The following is a 17,236-nucleotide window of genomic DNA, read 5'->3' as shown; positions in this document are numbered from 1 at the left end:
GTGTGTCTCCGAGCCCAGGAGAAGAGGTGTGGGTGTTTGTTCCCATGGAGCAGCAGTGGAGGCGTGTGCCATGCGTGATCTGGACTTCCTTCGTCTTGGTGAGGACTGCTGAGTGCCCAGTGGCTATGCGGCGTTTCCCGGCGGCTGAAGTGCCGGGAGCAGGCTGAGGGACTGGGTGGCGGTGCTAGCCCTGCAGCTCCCTACTGCACCCACTGCCGCCGTGTCGGTGCCAGGGCACAAGCACGGGGCGTGCTGAGGACTCAGCGCTGCCTCCAAGCATCTGCGGTAGCTGATGGCCGAGACCGGAAGGGAAGGGTCCGGTGAGGTTAACTCTGGCGTGGTTTTGTGTGTTTTCCTGAGCCACGCTGTCGTCCTGTTGTTCCTCCTGCTGTGCTGGAAGTCTGAGGAATGTGTCTGTTTGAAGAGGGTCTGTCCATAAAAGCCTAGGGAGGAAGGCTTTTCTGGTCCATATGGATGGGCAGTGCTAGCAGACCCCTGAAGCCTTGGCTTGCTGACTCGTCCAAGAGACTCCCAAAAGGTGTCTTGCAGGAACCTGGGAGAGATCCGCTGGCAGCCGGGCTCCAGATGACTGACAGAAACATGGCCTTTAGCCCCTTGGCCTCTTGGTCCATGAATGTGCAATGTTCAAGTGTTCCTTTAGGCGGGAGCCACGTTTCTGGCCCAGAGGGTCCCCTTCCCCATGGCATGTGCTGACCTTTAGCCCTGCTAGTGCGTGGGCATGGCATATGTTTGCTGAGGTCCTGGATGGGCTGCTGTGGACAGCCACCTCCTCATGTCGCCCAGTTCAAAGATTCCTTTCCCGGGAGAGGTCTTCTGTGATTGGACTTTCTGTGGTCCTCATGAACGGGCCATTGGATCTCTGTGAGGCCCTTTGTGGAGTTACTGTGCGGAGAAGGGATCCAAGGTTGAGTATCGAGGGGGTAGCTTCACCCATGTGGACATCCTTCCTGACCATCTCCGCTGAAGCTCGGTGTCTGGCCTGTACGCGGATTAAGTGAAGATGCCTGCAGGGTAACTGGCCCTTGGTCCGTTCGCACAAATGTTTGGACCGGGATGCCGAGTGTTTGAACTTTCCTTCGAAGGTCAGGGGCGCCAAACTGCCCCCCAGGTGGGTCTCGGCAGCTGCTGGACACGCGAGTGTCCTGGTTGCTGTGGGGTTTGGCCCTGGCTCATTGAGGCTCCCCACCACTTCTCCTCTGGGCGTTCTCACCCGCCCTGTGGAGGCGTTTGGGCAGAACTCACAGGCACAGGCTTCTTGATTGGAGCAGCTCCAAGGTGTGACTTGTATACAGACTGCTTGTGCCCTGGAGCCTGGATCAGGGTGGTGTGACCTTTCATGTACATGGTTTTGGGGTTGACATCCATAGGCACTGGGTAGAGCCTCCAGGTACGCCTATCCTGTGGAGGCCTTTGGCGACAGGATGACTTCGTCAATATCCCATCCAGGGCCAGGAAATTGCTGTAGGTTGGTGCGGTTGGCTCTGAGCAGAAGGAATGGCTGTCGGAGAGAAGGAATCCTTGGCCTATTGCAGCGGCCCCGAGAGGGCCAAGATGACATGGCCACTTTGGAAGCAGAGGTCTCTGGTCCTTTTCTGGATGGGCAGGCTTCTGTGGAACGGAGAGCAAAGCGTGCATTTTCAGGCCCTGTGATCTTTAGGGGGGCAAAGAGGAAACACAGGAAACCAGACCGAGATACAGCCGCACACTCACGCCCATCGGCAGGCACACAGAAGCACACATACAGACGCACACACACAGAGGCACACACACACACACACACACACACACAGCCAGAGGCATGCACACACTCACACACACACACCCATCAAAATCCCATATGCCAAGTCCCCTCCCCTAGTGGGCTGGGACACGCATTGATTGGTGTCCCAGGAAAGAGGAAGGTGGGTAATTGATTGCGGGCTTCCCCATAGATAAAGGTTGATTGGCATGAAGCTTGCTCTCTGAGAACCTGGGTCCACCTCTGAAGCGTGCATGTGATTTCTGTCCCCTTGCCAGGTGGAGTGGCCAGGCCAGCCTTGCCGTCAGCCAAGACAAGACGTCCCTGTCGTTTTCTGGTGACTGCTGGTGGCCGGAAGTCCCCCAAGCAGTGGGTCGGCCCCAGGGTGCTGACCCTTCCCAGGGATCTCTCAGGATGACGGTACGCCTTCCCCTCCCCCACCCCAAGTCCTGGCGTCTCCTTTCGGGTTTTCTCTGACTGCCCGAAAGTCGGGCAAGAAAGATGGACGGTGGCTGTTTCTCAGTGGCTTGCTGGCTCTGGTTTGCTCAGCTTGCTGGAGGTCTCCGAGCTCGTCGGCTCCTCTGTGGAGCCGCCCAGCCTGCCGCGTTGAGTTCTCCAGCATGCCAGCACGTGCTCGGATCGATGATGACTCCCTCATATGCATTCCTTGGAAATCTGAACAAAATGAGTGAGAACTCACTACCGTCGTTCTCATCGAAACTGAGGTCCAGCACGTTGCCCCCCCGGGGGCTAGGGCATAGTTAGGCGTGAGGGGCAGCTTGCCCTTGTTCCCACTGCTGCAAACACCCCCCACGGCGCCAGCATTAGACAGCCTCCCGTCTGAGGGTCGGTCGTGTGCAAGCATTCGTCGAGGCAGCTGGAATCGGAGGTCGCTGTTTGAGTGGCCGTTGTGGGATGTGACAGTGGCCAGGTCCTCTGCTGCTGGTCGAAGGGGGAGTGCCAAATTGGCCAAGGCCCTGTGAGCAGGTGGCATGGATAAGTTGGATTGAGGCAGCTGCATGCTGTTTGGGGTGTGGCCCGAGGTCGAGTGTGTCTCCGAGCCCAGGAGAAGAGGTGTGGGTGTTTGTTCCCATGGAGCAGCAGTGGAGGCGTGTGCCATGCGTGATCTGGACTTCCTTCGTCTTGGTGAGGACTGCTGAGTGCCCAGTGGCTATGCGGCGTTTCCCGGTGGGTGAAGTGCCGGGAGCAGGCTGAGGGACTGGGTGGCGGTGCTAGCCCTGCAGCTCCCTACTGCACCCACTGCCGCCGTGTCGGTGCCAGGGCACAAGCACGGGGCGTGCTGAGGACTCAGCGCTGCCTCCAAGCATCTGCGGTAGCTGATGGCCGAGACCGGAAGGGAAGGGTCCGGTGAGGTTAACTCTGGCGTGGTTTTGTGTGTTTTCCTGAGCCACGCTGTCGTCCTGTTGTTCCTCCTGCTGTGCTGGAAGTCTGAGGAATGTGTCTGTTTGAAGAGGGTCTGTCCATAAAAGCCTAGGGAGGAAGGCTTTTCTGGTCCATATGGATGGGCAGTGCTAGCAGACCCCTGAAGCCTTGGCTTGCTGACTCGTCCAAGAGACTCCCAAAAGGTGTCTTGCAGGAACCTGGGAGAGATCCGCTGGCAGCCGGGCTCCAGATGACTGACAGAAACATGGCCTTTAGCCCCTTGGCCTCTTGGTCAAGTGTTCCTTTAGGCGGGAGCCACGTTTCTGGCCCAGAGGGTCCCCTTCCCCATGGCATGTGCTGACCTTTAGCCCTGCTAGTGCGTGGGCATGGCATATGTTTGCTGAGGTCCTGGATGGGCTGCTGTGGACAGCCACCTCCTCATGTCGCCCAGTTCAAAGATTCCTTTCCCGGGAGAGGTCTTCTGTGATTGGACTTTCTGTGGTCCTCATGAACGGGCCATTGGATCTCTGTGAGGCCCTTTGTGGAGTTACTGTGCGGAGAAGGGATCCAAGGTTGAGTATCGAGGGGGTAGCTTCACCCATGTGGACATCCTTCCTGACCATCTCCGCTGAAGCTCGGTGTCTGGCCTGTACGCGGATTAAGTGAAGATGCCTGCAGGGTAACTGGCCCTTGGTCCGTTCGCACAAATGTTTGGACCGGGATGCCGAGTGTTTGAACTTTCCTTCGAAGGTCAGGGGCGCCAAACTGCCCCCCAGGTGGGTCTCGGCAGCTGCTGGACACGCGAGTGTCCAGGTTGCTCTGGGGTTCGGCCCTGGCTCATTGAGGCTCCCCACCACTTCTCCTCTGGGCGTTCTCACCCGCCCTGTGGAGGCGTTTGGGCAGAACTCACAGGCACAGGCTTCTTGATTGGAGCAGCTCCGAGGTGTGACTTGTATACAGACTGCTTGTGCCCTGGAGCCTGGATCAGGGTGGTATGACCTTTCATGTACATGGTTTTGGGGTTGACATCCATAGGCACTGGGTAGAGCCTCCAGGTACGCCTATCCTGTGGAGGCCTTTGGCGACAGAATGACTTCGTCAATATCCCATCCAGGGCCAGGAAATTGCTGTAGGTTGGTGCGGTTGGCTCTGAGCAGAAGGAATGGCTGTCGGAGAGAAGGAATCCTTGGCCTATTGCAGCGGCCCCGAGAGGGCCAAGATGACATGGCCACTTTGGAAGCAGAGGTCTCTGGTCCTTTTCTGGATGGGCAGGCTTCTGTGGAACGGAGAGCAAAGCGTGCATTTTCAGGCCCTGTGATCTTTAGGGGGGCAAAGAGGAAACACAGGAAACCAGACCGAGATACAGCCGCACACTCACGCCCATCGGCAGGCACACAGAAGCACACATACAGACGCACACACACAGAGGCACACACACACACACACACACACACACAGCCAGAGGCATGCACACACTCACACACACACACCCATCAAAATCCCATATGCCAAGTCCCCTCCCCTAGTGGGCTGGGACACGCATTGATTGGTGTCCCAGGAAAGAGGAAGGTGGGTAATTGATTGCGGGCTTCCCCATAGATAAAGGTTGATTGGCATGAAGCTTGCTCTCTGAGAACCTGGGTCCACCTCTGAAGCGTGCATGTGATTTCTGTCCCCTTGCCAGGTGGAGTGGCCAGGCCAGCCTTGCCGTCAGCCAAGACAAGACGTCCCTGTCGTTTTCTGGTGACTGCTGGTGGCCGGAAGTCCCCCAAGCAGTGGGTCGGCCCCAGGGTGCTGACCCTTCCCAGGGATCTCTCAGGATGACGGTACGCCTTCCCCTCCCCCACCCCAAGTCCTGGCGTCTCCTTTCGGGTTTTCTCTGACTGCCCGAAAGTCGGGCAAGAAAGATGGACGGTGGCTGTTTCTCAGTGGCTTGCTGGCTCTGGTTTGCTCAGCTTGCTGGAGGTCTCCGAGCTCGTCGGCTCCTCTGTGGAGCCGCCCAGCCTGCCGCGTTGAGTTCTCCAGCATGCCAGCACGTGCTCGGATCGATGATGACTCCCTCGTATGCATTCCTTGGAAATCTGAACAAAATGAGTGAGAACTCACTACCGTCGTTCTCATCGAAACTGAGGTCCAGCACGTTGCCCCCCCGGGGGCTAGGGCATAGTTAGGCGTGAGGGGCAGCTTGCCCTTGTTCCCACTGCTGCAAACACCCCCCACGGCGCCAGCATTAGACAGCCTCCCGTCTGAGGGTCGGTCGTGTGCAAGCATTCGTCGAGGCAGCTGGAATCGGAGGTCGCTGTTTGAGTGGCCGTTGTGGGATGTGACAGTGGCCAGGTCCTCTGCTGCTGGTCGAAGGGGGAGTGCCAAATTGGCCAAGGCCCTGTGAGCAGGTGGCATGGATAAGTTGGTTTGAGGCAGCTGCATGCTGTTTGGGGTGTGGCCCGAGGTCGAGTGTGTCTCCGAGCCCAGGAGAAGAGGTGTGGGTGTTTGTTCCCATGGAGCAGCAGTGGAGGCGTGTGCCATGCGTGATCTGGACTTCCTTCGTCTTGGTGAGGACTGCTGAGTGCCCAGTGGCTATGCGGCGTTTCCCGGTGGCTGAAGTGCCGGGAGCAGGCTGAGGGACTGGGTGGCGGTGCTAGCCCTGCAGCTCCCTACTGCACCCACTGCCGCCGTGTCGGTGCCAGGGCACAAGCACGGGGCGTGCTGAGGACTCAGCGCTGCCTCCAAGCATCTGCGGTAGCTGATGGCCGAGACCGGAAGGGAAGGGTCCGGTGAGGTTAACTCTGGCGTGGTTTTGTGTGTTTTCCTGAGCCACGCTGTCGTCCTGTTGTTCCTCCTGCTGTGCTGGAAGTCTGAGGAATGTGTCTGTTTGAAGAGGGTCTGTCCATAAAAGCCTAGGGAGGAAGGCTTTTCTGGTCCATATGGATGGGCAGTGCTAGCAGACCCCTGAAGCCTTGGCTTGCTGACTCGTCCAAGAGACTCCCAAAAGGTGTCTTGCAGGAACCTGGGAGAGATCCGCTGGCAGCCGGGCTCCAGATGACTGACAGAAACATGGCCTTTAGCCCCTTGGCCTCTTGGTCCATGAATGTGCAATGTTCAAGTGTTCCTTTAGGCGGGAGCCACGTTTCTGGCCCAGAGGGTCCCCTTCCCCATGGCATGTGCTGACCTTTAGCCCTGCTAGTGCGTGGGCATGGCATATGTTTGCTGAGGTCCTGGATGGGCTGCTGTGGACAGCCACCTCCTCATGTCGCCCAGTTCAAAGATTCCTTTCCCGGGAGAGGTCTTCTGTGATTGGACTTTCTGTGGTCCTCATGAACGGGCCATTGGATCTCTGTGAGGCCCTTTGTGGAGTTACTGTGCGGAGAAGGGATCCAAGGTTGAGTATCGAGGGGGTAGCTTCACCCATGTGGACATCCTTCCTGACCATCTCCGCTGAAGCTCGGTGTCTGGCCTGTACGCGGATTAAGTGAAGATGCCTGCAGGGTAACTGGCCCTTGGTCCGTTCGCACAAATGTTTGGACCGGGATGCCGAGTGTTTGAACTTTCCTTCGAAGGTCAGGGGCGCCAAACTGCCCCCCAGGTGGGTCTCGGCAGCTGCTGGACACGCGAGTGTCCTGGTTGCTGTGGGGTTCGGCCCTGGCTCATTGAGGCTCCCCACCACTTCTCCTCTGGGCGTTCTCACCCGCCCTGTGGAGGCGTTTGGGCAGAACTCACAGGCACAGGCTTCTTGATTGGAGCAGCTCCGAGGTGTGACTTGTATACAGACTGCTTGTGCCCTGGAGCCTGGATCAGGGTGGTATGACCTTTCATGTACATGGTTTTGGGGTTGACATCCATAGGCACTGGGTAGAGCCTCCAGGTACGCCTATCCTGTGGAGGCCTTTGGCGACAGGATGACTTCGTCAATATCCCATCCAGGGCCAGGAAATTGCTGTAGGTTGGTGCGGTTGGCTCTGAGCAGAAGGAATGGCTGTCGGAGAGAAGGAATCCTTGGCCTATTGCAGCGGCCCCGAGAGGGCCAAGATGACATGGCCACTTTGGAAGCAGAGGTCTCTGGTCCTTTTCTGGATGGGCAGGCTTCTGTGGAACGGAGAGCAAAGCGTGCATTTTCAGGCCCTGTGATCTTTAGGGGGGCAAAGAGGAAACACAGGAAACCAGACCGAGATACAGCCGCACACTCACGCCCATCGGCAGGCACACAGAAGCACACATACAGACGCACACACACAGAGGCGCACACACACGCGCACACACACACACACACACAGCCAGAGGCATGCACACACTCACACACACACACCCATCAAAATCCCATATGCCAAGTCCCCTCCCCTAGTGGGCTGGGACACGCATTGATTGGTGTCCCAGGAAAGAGGAAGGTGGGTAATTGATTGCGGGCTTCCCCATAGATAAAGGTTGATTGGCATGAAGCTTGCTCTCTGAGAACCTGGGTCCACCTCTGAAGCGTGCATGTGATTTCTGTCCCCTTGCCAGGTGGAGTGGCCAGGCCAGCCTTGCCGTCAGCCAAGACAAGACGTCCCTGTCGTTTTCTGGTGACTGCTGGTGGCCGGAAGTCCCCCAAGCAGTGGGTCGGCCCCAGGGTGCTGACCCTTCCCAGGGATCTCTCAGGATGACGGTACGCCTTCCCCTCCCCCACCCCAAGTCCTGGCGTCTCCTTTCGGGTTTTCTCTGACTGCCCGAAAGTCGGGCAAGAAAGATGGACGGTGGCTGTTTCTCAGTGGCTTGCTGGCTCTGGTTTGCTCAGCTTGCTGGAGGTCTCCGAGCTCGTCGGCTCCTCTGTGGAGCCGCCCAGCCTGCCGCGTTGAGTTCTCCAGCATGCCAGCACGTGCTCGGATCGATGATGACTCCCTCGTATGCATTCCTTGGAAATCTGAACAAAATGAGTGAGAACTCACTACCGTCGTTCTCATCGAAACTGAGGTCCAGCACGTTGCCCCCCCGGGGGCTAGGGCATAGTTAGGCGTGAGGGGCAGCTTGCCCTTGTTCCCACTGCTGCAAACACCCCCCACGGCGCCAGCATTAGACAGCCTCCCGTCTGAGGGTCGGTCGTGTGCAAGCATTCGTCGAGGCAGCTGGAATCGGAGGTCGCTGTTTGAGTGGCCGTTGTGGGATGTGACAGTGGCCAGGTCCTCTGCTGCTGGTCGAAGGGGGAGTGCCAAATTGGCCAAGGCCCTGTGAGCAGGTGGCATGGATAAGTTGGTTTGAGGCAGCTGCATGCTGTTTGGGGTGTGGCCCGAGGTCGAGTGTGTCTCCGAGCCCAGGAGAAGAGGTGTGGGTGTTTGTTCCCATGGAGCAGCAGTGGAGGCGTGTGCCATGCGTGATCTGGACTTCCTTCGTCTTGGTGAGGACTGCTGAGTGCCCAGTGGCTATGCGGCGTTTCCCGGTGGCTGAAGTGCCGGGAGCAGGCTGAGGGACTGGGTGGCGGTGCTAGCCCTGCAGCTCCCTACTGCACCCACTGCCGCCGTGTCGGTGCCAGGGCACAAGCACGGGGCGTGCTGAGGACTCAGCGCTGCCTCCAAGCATCTGCGGTAGCTGATGGCCGAGACCGGAAGGGAAGGGTCCGGTGAGGTTAACTCTGGCGTGGTTTTGTGTGTTTTCCTGAGCCACGCTGTCGTCCTGTTGTTCCTCCTGCTGTGCTGGAAGTCTGAGGAATGTGTCTGTTTGAAGAGGGTCTGTCCATAAAAGCCTAGGGAGGAAGGCTTTTCTGGTCCATATGGATGGGCAGTGCTAGCAGACCCCTGAAGTCTTGGCTTGCTGACTCGTCCAAGAGACTCCCAAAAGGTGTCTTGCAGGAACCTGGGAGAGATCCGCTGGCAGCCGGGCTCCAGATGACTGACAGAAACATGGCCTTTAGCCCCTTGGCCTCTTGGTCCATGAATGTGCAATGTTCAAGTGTTCCTTTAGGCGGGAGCCACGTTTCTGGCCCAGAGGGTCCCCTTCCCCATGGCATGTGCTGACCTTTAGCCCTGCTAGTGCGTGGGCATGGCATATGTTTGCTGAGGTCCTGGATGGGCTGCTGTGGACAGCCACCTCCTCATGTCGCCCAGTTCAAAGATTCCTTTCCCGGGAGAGGTCTTCTGTGATTGGACTTTCTGTGGTCCTCACGAACGGGTCATTGGATCTCTGTGAGGCCCTTTGTGGAGTTACTGTGCGGAGAAGGGATCCAAGGTTGAGTATCGAGGGGGTAGCTTCACCCATGTGGACATCCTTCCTGACCATCTCCGCTGAAGCTCGGTGTCTGGCCTGTACGCGGATTAAGTGAAGATGCCTGCAGGGTAACTGGCCCTTGGTCCGTTCGCACAAATGTTTGGACCGGGATGCCAAGTGTTTGAACTTTCCTTCGAAGGTCAGGGGCGCCAAACTGCCCCCCAGGTGGGTCTCGGCAGCTGCTGGACACGCGAGTGTCCTGGTTGCTGTGGGGTTCGGCCCTGGCTCATTGAGGCTCCCCACCACTTCTCCTCTGGGCGTTCTCACCCGCCCTGTGGAGGCGTTTGGGCAGAACTCACAGGCACAGGCTTCTTGATTGGAGCAGCTCCGAGGTGTGACTTGTATACAGACTGCTTGTGCCCTGGAGCCTGGATCAGGGTGGTGTGACCTTTCATGTACATGGTTTTGGGGTTGACATCCATAGGCACTGGGTAGAGCCTCCAGGTACGCCTATCCTGTGGAGGCCTTTGGCGACAGAATGACTTTGTCAATATCCCATCCAGGGCCAGGAAATTGCTGTAGGTTGGTGCGGTTGGCTCTGAGCAGAAGGAATGGCTGTCGGAGAGAAGGAATCCTTGGCCTATTGCAGCGGCCCCGAGAGGGCCAAGATGACATGGCCACTTTGGAAGCAGAGGTCTCTGGTCCTTTTCTGGATGGGCAGGCTTCTGTGGAACGGAGAGCAAAGCGTGCATTTTCAGGCCCTGTGATCTTTAGGGGGGCAAAGAGGAAACACAGGAAACCAGACCGAGATACAGCCGCACACTCACGCCCATCGGCAGGCACACAGAAGCACACATACAGACGCACACACACAGAGGCACACACACACACATACACACAGCCAGAGGCATGCAAAAACTCACACACACACACCCATCAAAATCCCATATGCCAAGTCCCCTCCCCTAGTGGGCTGGGACACGCATTGATTGGTGTCCCAGGAAAGAGGAAGGTGGGTAATTGATTGCGGGCTTCCCCATAGATAAAGGTTGATTGGCATGAAGCTTGCTCTCTGAGAACCTGGGTCCACCTCTGAAGCGTGCATGTGATTTCTGTCCCCTTGCCAGGTGGAGTGGCCAGGCCAGCCTTGCCGTCAGCCAAGACAAGACGTCCCTGTCGTTTTCTGGTGACTGCTGGTGGCCGGAAGTCCCCCAAGCAGTGGGTCGGCCCCAGGGTGCTGACCCTTCCCAGGGATCTCTCAGGATGACGGTACGCCTTCCCCTCCCCCACCCCAAGTCCTGGCGTCTCCTTTCGGGTTTTCTCTGACTGCCCGAAAGTCGGGCAAGAAAGATGGACGGTGGCTGTTTCTCAGTGGCTTGCTGGCTCTGGTTTGCTCAGCTTGCTGGAGGTCTCCGAGCTCGTCGGCTCCTCTGTGGAGCCGCCCAGCCTGCCGCGTTGAGTTCTCCAGCATGCCAGCACGTGCTCGGATCGATGATGACTCCCTCATATGCATTCCTTGGAAATCTGAACAAAATGAGTGAGAACTCACTACCGTCGTTCTCATCGAAACTGAGGTCCAGCACGTTGCCCCCCCGGGGGCTAGGGCATAGTTAGGCGTGAGGGGCAGCTTGCCCTTGTTCCCACTGCTGCAAACACCCCCCACGGCGCCAGCATTAGACAGCCTCCCGTCTGAGGGTCGGTCGTGTGCAAGCATTCGTCGAGGCAGCTGGAATCGGAGGTCGCTGTTTGAGTGGCCGTTGTGGGATGTGACAGTGGCCAGGTCCTCTGCTGCTGGTCGAAGGGGGAGTGCCAAATTGGCCAAGGCCCTGTGAGCAGGTGGCATGGATAAGTTGGTTTGAGGCAGCTGCATGCTGTTTGGGGTGTGGCCCGAGGTCGAGTGTGTCTCCGAGCCCAGGAGAAGAGGTGTGGGTGTTTGTTCCCATGGAGCAGCAGTGGAGGCGTGTGCCATGCGTGATCTGGACTTCCTTCGTCTTGGTGAGGACTGCTGAGTGCCCAGTGGCTATGCGGCGTTTCCCGGTGGGTGAAGTGCCGGGAGCAGGCTGAGGGACTGGGTGGCGGTGCTAGCCCTGCAGCTCCCTACTGCACCCACTGCCGCCGTGTCGGTGCCAGGGCACAAGCACGGGGCGTGCTGAGGACTCAGCGCTGCCTCCAAGCATCTGCGGTAGCTGATGGCCGAGACCGGAAGGGAAGGGTCCGGTGAGGTTAACTCTGGCGTGGTTTTGTGTGTTTTCCTGAGCCACGCTGTCGTCCTGTTGTTCCTCCTGCTGTGCTGGAAGTCTGAGGAATGTGTCTGTTTGAAGAGGGTCTGTCCATAAAAGCCTAGGGAGGAAGGCTTTTCTGGTCCATATGGATGGGCAGTGCTAGCAGACCCCTGAAGCCTTGGCTTGCTGACTCGTCCAAGAGACTCCCAAAAGGTGTCTTGCAGGAACCTGGGAGAGATCCGCTGGCAGCCGGGCTCCAGATGACTGACAGAAACATGGCCTTTAGCCCCTTGGCCTCTTGGTCCATGAATGTGCAATGTTCAAGTGTTCCTTTAGGCGGGAGCCACGTTTCTGGCCCAGAGGGTCCCCTTCCCCATGGCATGTGCTGACCTTTAGCCCTGCTAGTGCGTGGGCATGGCATATGTTTGCTGAGGTCCTGGATGGGCTGCTGTGGACAGCCACCTCCTCATGTCGCCCAGTTCAAAGATTCCTTTCCCGGGAGAGGTCTTCTGTGATTGGACTTTCTGTGGTCCTCACGAACGGGTCATTGGATCTCTGTGAGGCCCTTTGTGGAGTTACTGTGCGGAGAAGGGATCCAAGGTTGAGTATCGAGGGGGTAGCTTCACCCATGTGGACATCCTTCCTGACCATCTCCGCTGAAGCTCGGTGTCTGGCCTGTACGCGGATTAAGTGAAGATGCCTGCAGGGTAACTGGCCCTTGGTCCGTTCGCACAAATGTTTGGACCGGGATGCCGAGTGTTTGAACTTTCCTTCGAAGGTCAGGGGCGCCAAACTGCCCCCCAGGTGGGTCTCGGCAGCTGCTGGACACGCGAGTGTCCTGGTTGCTGTGGGGTTCGGCCCTGGCTCATTGAGGCTCCCCACCACTTCTCCTCTGGGCGTTCTCACCCGCCCTGTGGAGGCGTTTGGGCAGAACTCACAGGCACAGGCTTCTTGATTGGAGCAGCTCCGAGGTGTGACTTGTATACAGACTGCTTGTGCCCTGGAGCCTGGATCAGGGTGGTGTGACCTTTCATGTACATGGTTTTGGGGTTGACATCCATAGGCACTGGGTAGAGCCTCCAGGTACGCCTATCCTGTGGAGGCCTTTGGCGACAGAATGACTTTGTCAATATCCCATCCAGGGCCAGGAAATTGCTGTAGGTTGGTGCGGTTGGCTCTGAGCAGAAGGAATGGCTGTCGGAGAGAAGGAATCCTTGGCCTATTGCAGCGGCCCCGAGAGGGCCAAGATGACATGGCCACTTTGGAAGCAGAGGTCTCTGGTCCTTTTCTGGATGGGCAGGCTTCTGTGGAACGGAGAGCAAAGCGTGCATTTTCAGGCCCTGTGATCTTTAGGGGGGCAAAGAGGAAACACAGGAAACCAGACCGAGATACAGCCGCACACTCACGCCCATCGGCAGGCACACAGAAGCACACATACAGACGCACACACACAGAGGCACGCACACACACACACACACACACACAGCCAGAGGCATGCACACACTCACACACACACACCCATCAAAATCCCATATGCCAAGTCCCCTCCCCTAGTGGGCTGGGACACGCATTGATTGGTGTCCCAGGAAAGAGGAAGGTGGGTAATTGATTGCGGGCTTCCCCATAGATAAAGGTTGATTGGCATGAAGCTTGCTCTCTGAGAACCTGGGTCCACCTCTGAAGCGTGCATGTGATTTCTGTCCCCTTGCCAGGTGGAGTGGCCAGGCCAGCCTTGCCGTCAGCCAAGACAAGATGTCCCTGTCGTTTTCTGGTGACTGCTGGTGGCCGGAAGTCCCCCAAGCAGTGGGTCGGCCCCAGGGTGCTGACCCTTCCCAGGGATCTCTCAGGATGACGGTACGCCTTCCCCTCCCCCACCCCAAGTCCTGGCGTCTCCTTTCGGGTTTTCTCTGACTGCCCGAAAGTCGGGCAAGAAAGATGGACGGTGGCTGTTTCTCAGTGGCTTGCTGGCTCTGGTTTGCTCAGCTTGCTGGAGGTCTCCGAGCTCGTCGGCTCCTCTGTGGAGCCGCCCAGCCTGCCGCGTTGAGTTCTCCAGCATGCCAGCACGTGCTCGGATCGATGATGACTCCCTCGTATGCATTCCTTGGAAATCTGAACAAAATGAGTGAGAACTCACTACCGTCGTTCTCATCGAAACTGAGGTCCAGCACGTTGCCCCCCCGGGGGCTAGGGCATAGTTAGGCGTGAGGGGCAGCTTGCCCTTGTTCCCACTGCTGCAAACACCCCCCACGGCGCCAGCATTAGACAGCCTCCCGTCTGAGGGTCGGTCGTGTGCAAGCATTCGTCGAGGCAGCTGGAATCGGAGGTCGCTGTTTGAGTGGCCGTTGTGGGATGTGACAGTGGCCAGGTCCTCTGCTGCTGGTCGAAGGGGGAGTGCCAAATTGGCCAAGGCCCTGTGAGCAGGTGGCATGGATAAGTTGGTTTGAGGCAGCTGCATGCTGTTTGGGGTGTGGCCCGAGGTCGAGTGTGTCTCCGAGCCCAGGAGAAGAGGTGTGGGTGTTTGTTCCCATGGAGCAGCAGTGGAGGCGTGTGCCATGCGTGATCTGGACTTCCTTCGTCTTGGTGAGGACTGCTGAGTGCCCAGTGGCTATGCGGCGTTTCCCGGTGGGTGAAGTGCCGGGAGCAGGCTGAGGGACTGGGTGGCGGTGCTAGCCCTGCAGCTCCCTACTGCACCCACTGCCGCCGTGTCGGTGCCAGGGCACAAGCACGGGGCGTGCTGAGGACTCAGCGCTGCCTCCAAGCATCTGCGGTAGCTGATGGCCGAGACCGGAAGGGAAGGGTCCGGTGAGGTTAACTCTGGCGTGGTTTTGTGTGTTTTCCTGAGCCACGCTGTCGTCCTGTTGTTCCTCCTGCTGTGCTGGAAGTCTGAGGAATGTGTCTGTTTGAAGAGGGTCTGTCCATAAAAGCCTAGGGAGGAAGGCTTTTCTGGTCCATATGGATGGGCAGTGCTAGCAGACCCCTGAAGCCTTGGCTTGCTGACTCGTCCAAGAGACTCCCAAAAGGTGTCTTGCAGGAACCTGGGAGAGATCCGCTGGCAGCCGGGCTCCAGATGACTGACAGAAACATGGCCTTTAGCCCCTTGGCCTCTTGGTCCATGAATGTGCAATGTTCAAGTGTTCCTTTAGGCGGGAGCCACGTTTCTGGCCCAGAGGGTCCCCTTCCCCATGGCATGTGCTGACCTTTAGCCCTGCTAGTGCGTGGGCATGGCATATGTTTGCTGAGGTCCTGGATGGGCTGCTGTGGACAGCCACCTCCTCATGTCGCCCAGTTCAAAGATTCCTTTCCCGGGAGAGGTCTTCTGTGATTGGACTTTCTGTGGTCCTCACGAACGGGTCATTGGATCTCTGTGAGGCCCTTTGTGGAGTTACTGTGCGGAGAAGGGATCCAAGGTTGAGTATCGAGGGGGTAGCTTCACCCATGTGGACATCCTTCCTGACCATCTCCGCTGAAGCTCGGTGTCTGGCCTGTACGCGGATTAAGTGAAGATGCCTGCAGGGTAACTGGCCCTTGGTCCGTTCGCACAAATGTTTGGACCGGGATGCCGAGTGTTTGAACTTTCCTTCGAAGGTCAGGGGCGCCAAACTGCCCCCCAGGTGGGTCTCGGCAGCTGCTGGACACGCGAGTGTCCTGGTTGCTGTGGGGTTCGGCCCTGGCTCATTGAGGCTCCCCACCACTTCTCCTCTGGGCGTTCTCACCCGCCCTGTGGAGGCGTGTGGGCAGAACTCACAGGCACAGGCTTCTTGATTGGAGCAGCTCCGAGGTGTGACTTGTATACAGACTGCTTGTGCCCTGGAGCCTGGATCAGGGTGGTGTGACCTTTCATGTACATGGTTTTGGGGTTGACATCCATAGGCACTGGGTAGAGCCTCCAGGTACGCCTATCCTGTGGAGGCCTTTGGCGACAGAATGACTTCGTCAATATCCCATCCAGGGCCAGGAAATTGCTGTAGGTTGGTGCGGTTGGCTCTGAGCAGAAGGAATGGCTGTCGGAGAGAAGGAATCCTTGGCCTATTGCAGCGGCCCCGAGAGGGCCAAGATGACATGGCCACTTTGGAAGCAGAGGTCTCTGGTCCTTTTCTGGATGGGCAGGCTTCTGTGGAACGGAGAGCAAAGCGTGCATTTTCAGGCCCTGTGATCTTTAGGGGGGCAAAGAGGAAACACAGGAAACCAGACCGAGATACAGCTGCACACTCACGCCCATCGGCAGGCACACAGAAGCACACATACAGACGCACACACACAGAGGCACACACACACACACACAAACACACAGCCAGAGGCATGCACACACTCACACACACACACCCATCAAAATCCCATATGCCAAGTCCCCTCCCCTAGTGGGCTGGGACACGCATTGATTGGTGTCCCAGGAAAGAGGAAGGTGGGTAATTGATTGCGGGCTTCCCCATAGATAAAGGTTGATTGGCATGAAGCTTGCTCTCTGAGAACCTGGGTCCACCTCTGAAGCGTGCATGTGATTTCTGTCCCCTTGCCAGGTGGAGTGGCCAGGCCAGCCTTGCCGTCAGCCAAGACAAGACGTCCCTGTCGTTTTCTGGTGACTGCTGGTGGCCGGAAGTCCCCCAAGCAGTGGGTCGGCCCCAGGGTGCTGACCCTTCCCAGGGATCTCTCAGGATGACGGTACGCCTTCCCCTCCCCCACCCCAAGTCCTGGCGTCTCCTTTCGGGTTTTCTCTGACTGCCCGAAAGTCGGGCAAGAAAGATGGACGGTGGCTGTTTCTCAGTGGCTTGCTGGCTCTGGTTTGCTCAGCTTGCTGGAGGTCTCCGAGCTCGTCGGCTCCTCTGTGGAGCCGCCCAGCCTGCCGCGTTGAGTTCTCCAGCATGCCAGCACGTGCTCGGATCGATGATGACTCCCTCGTATGCATTCCTTGGAAATCTGAACAAAATGAGTGAGAACTCACTACCGTCGTTCTCATCGAAACTGAGGTCCAGCACGTTGCCCCCCCGGGGGCTAGGGCATAGTTAGGCGTGAGGGGCAGCTTGCCCTTGTTCCCACTGCTGCAAACACCCCCCACGGCGCCAGCATTAGACAGCCTCCTGTCTGAGGGTCGGTCGTGTGCAAGCATTCGTCGAGGCAGCTGGAATCGGAGGTCGCTGTTTGAGTGGCCGTTGTGGGATGTGACAGTGGCCAGGTCCTCTGCTGCTGGTCGAAGGGGGAGTGCCAAATTGGCCAAGGCCCTGTGAGCAGGTGGCATGGATAAGTTGGTTTGAGGCAGCTGCATGCTGTTTGGGGTGTGGCCCGAGGTCGAGTGTGTCTCCGAGCCCAGGAGAAGAGGTGTGGGTGTTTGTTCCCATGGAGCAGCAGTGGAGGCGTGTGCCATGCGTGATCTGGACTTCCTTCGTCTTGGTGAGGACTGCTGAGTGCCCAGTGGCTATGCGGCGTTTCCCGGTGGGTGAAGTGCCGGGAGCAGGCTGAGGGACTGGGTGGCGGTGCTAGCCCTGCAGCTCCCTACTGCACCCACTGCCGCCGTGTCGGTGCCAGGGCACAAGCACGGGGCGTGCTGAGGACTCAGCGCTGCCTCCAAGCATCTGCGGTAGCTGATCGCCGAGACCGGAAGGGAAGGGTCCGGTGAGGTTAACTCTGGCGTGGTTTTGTGTGTTTTCCTGAGCCACGCTGTCGTCCTGTTGTTCCTCCTGCTGTGCTGGAAGTCTGAGGAATGTGT

At 58.1% G+C, this 17,236-nt stretch overlaps 6 non-coding genes across 6 annotated transcripts; all 6 read left to right on the top strand.

Annotated features, from left to right (window-relative positions):
- The first annotated feature begins 2,395 nt into the window (after positions 1 to 2,395).
- On the top strand, positions 2,396 to 2,488 carry LOC141575359 (small nucleolar RNA SNORD116). The gene has a single exon (XR_012502895.1). It is a non-coding gene; the product is annotated as a small nucleolar RNA SNORD116 (small nucleolar RNA).
- A 2,696-nt stretch (positions 2,489 to 5,184) lies between these two features.
- On the top strand, positions 5,185 to 5,277 carry LOC141575303 (small nucleolar RNA SNORD116). The gene has a single exon (XR_012502838.1). It is a non-coding gene; the product is annotated as a small nucleolar RNA SNORD116 (small nucleolar RNA).
- A 2,720-nt stretch (positions 5,278 to 7,997) lies between these two features.
- Positions 7,998 to 8,090, top strand: LOC141575385 (small nucleolar RNA SNORD116). Its single transcript, XR_012502921.1, has one exon. It is a non-coding gene; the product is annotated as a small nucleolar RNA SNORD116 (small nucleolar RNA).
- Positions 8,091 to 10,798: 2,708 nt separating this feature from the next.
- LOC141575358 (small nucleolar RNA SNORD116) lies at positions 10,799 to 10,891 on the top strand. Its single transcript, XR_012502894.1, has one exon. It is a non-coding gene; the product is annotated as a small nucleolar RNA SNORD116 (small nucleolar RNA).
- Positions 10,892 to 13,605: 2,714 nt separating this feature from the next.
- Positions 13,606 to 13,698, top strand: LOC141575384 (small nucleolar RNA SNORD116). The gene has a single exon (XR_012502920.1). It is a non-coding gene; the product is annotated as a small nucleolar RNA SNORD116 (small nucleolar RNA).
- Positions 13,699 to 16,410: 2,712 nt separating this feature from the next.
- On the top strand, positions 16,411 to 16,503 carry LOC141575383 (small nucleolar RNA SNORD116). Its single transcript, XR_012502919.1, has one exon. It is a non-coding gene; the product is annotated as a small nucleolar RNA SNORD116 (small nucleolar RNA).
- Positions 16,504 to 17,236: the final 733 nt, after the last annotated feature.

This window comes from Camelus bactrianus, chromosome 27 (assembly GCF_048773025.1).
Source record: "Camelus bactrianus isolate YW-2024 breed Bactrian camel chromosome 27, ASM4877302v1, whole genome shotgun sequence".
NCBI lineage: Eukaryota > Metazoa > Chordata > Mammalia > Artiodactyla > Camelidae > Camelus > Camelus bactrianus.
The sequence above is the reverse complement of the archived record's forward strand: the minus strand, read 5'-3'. Positions and strand labels throughout refer to the sequence as shown.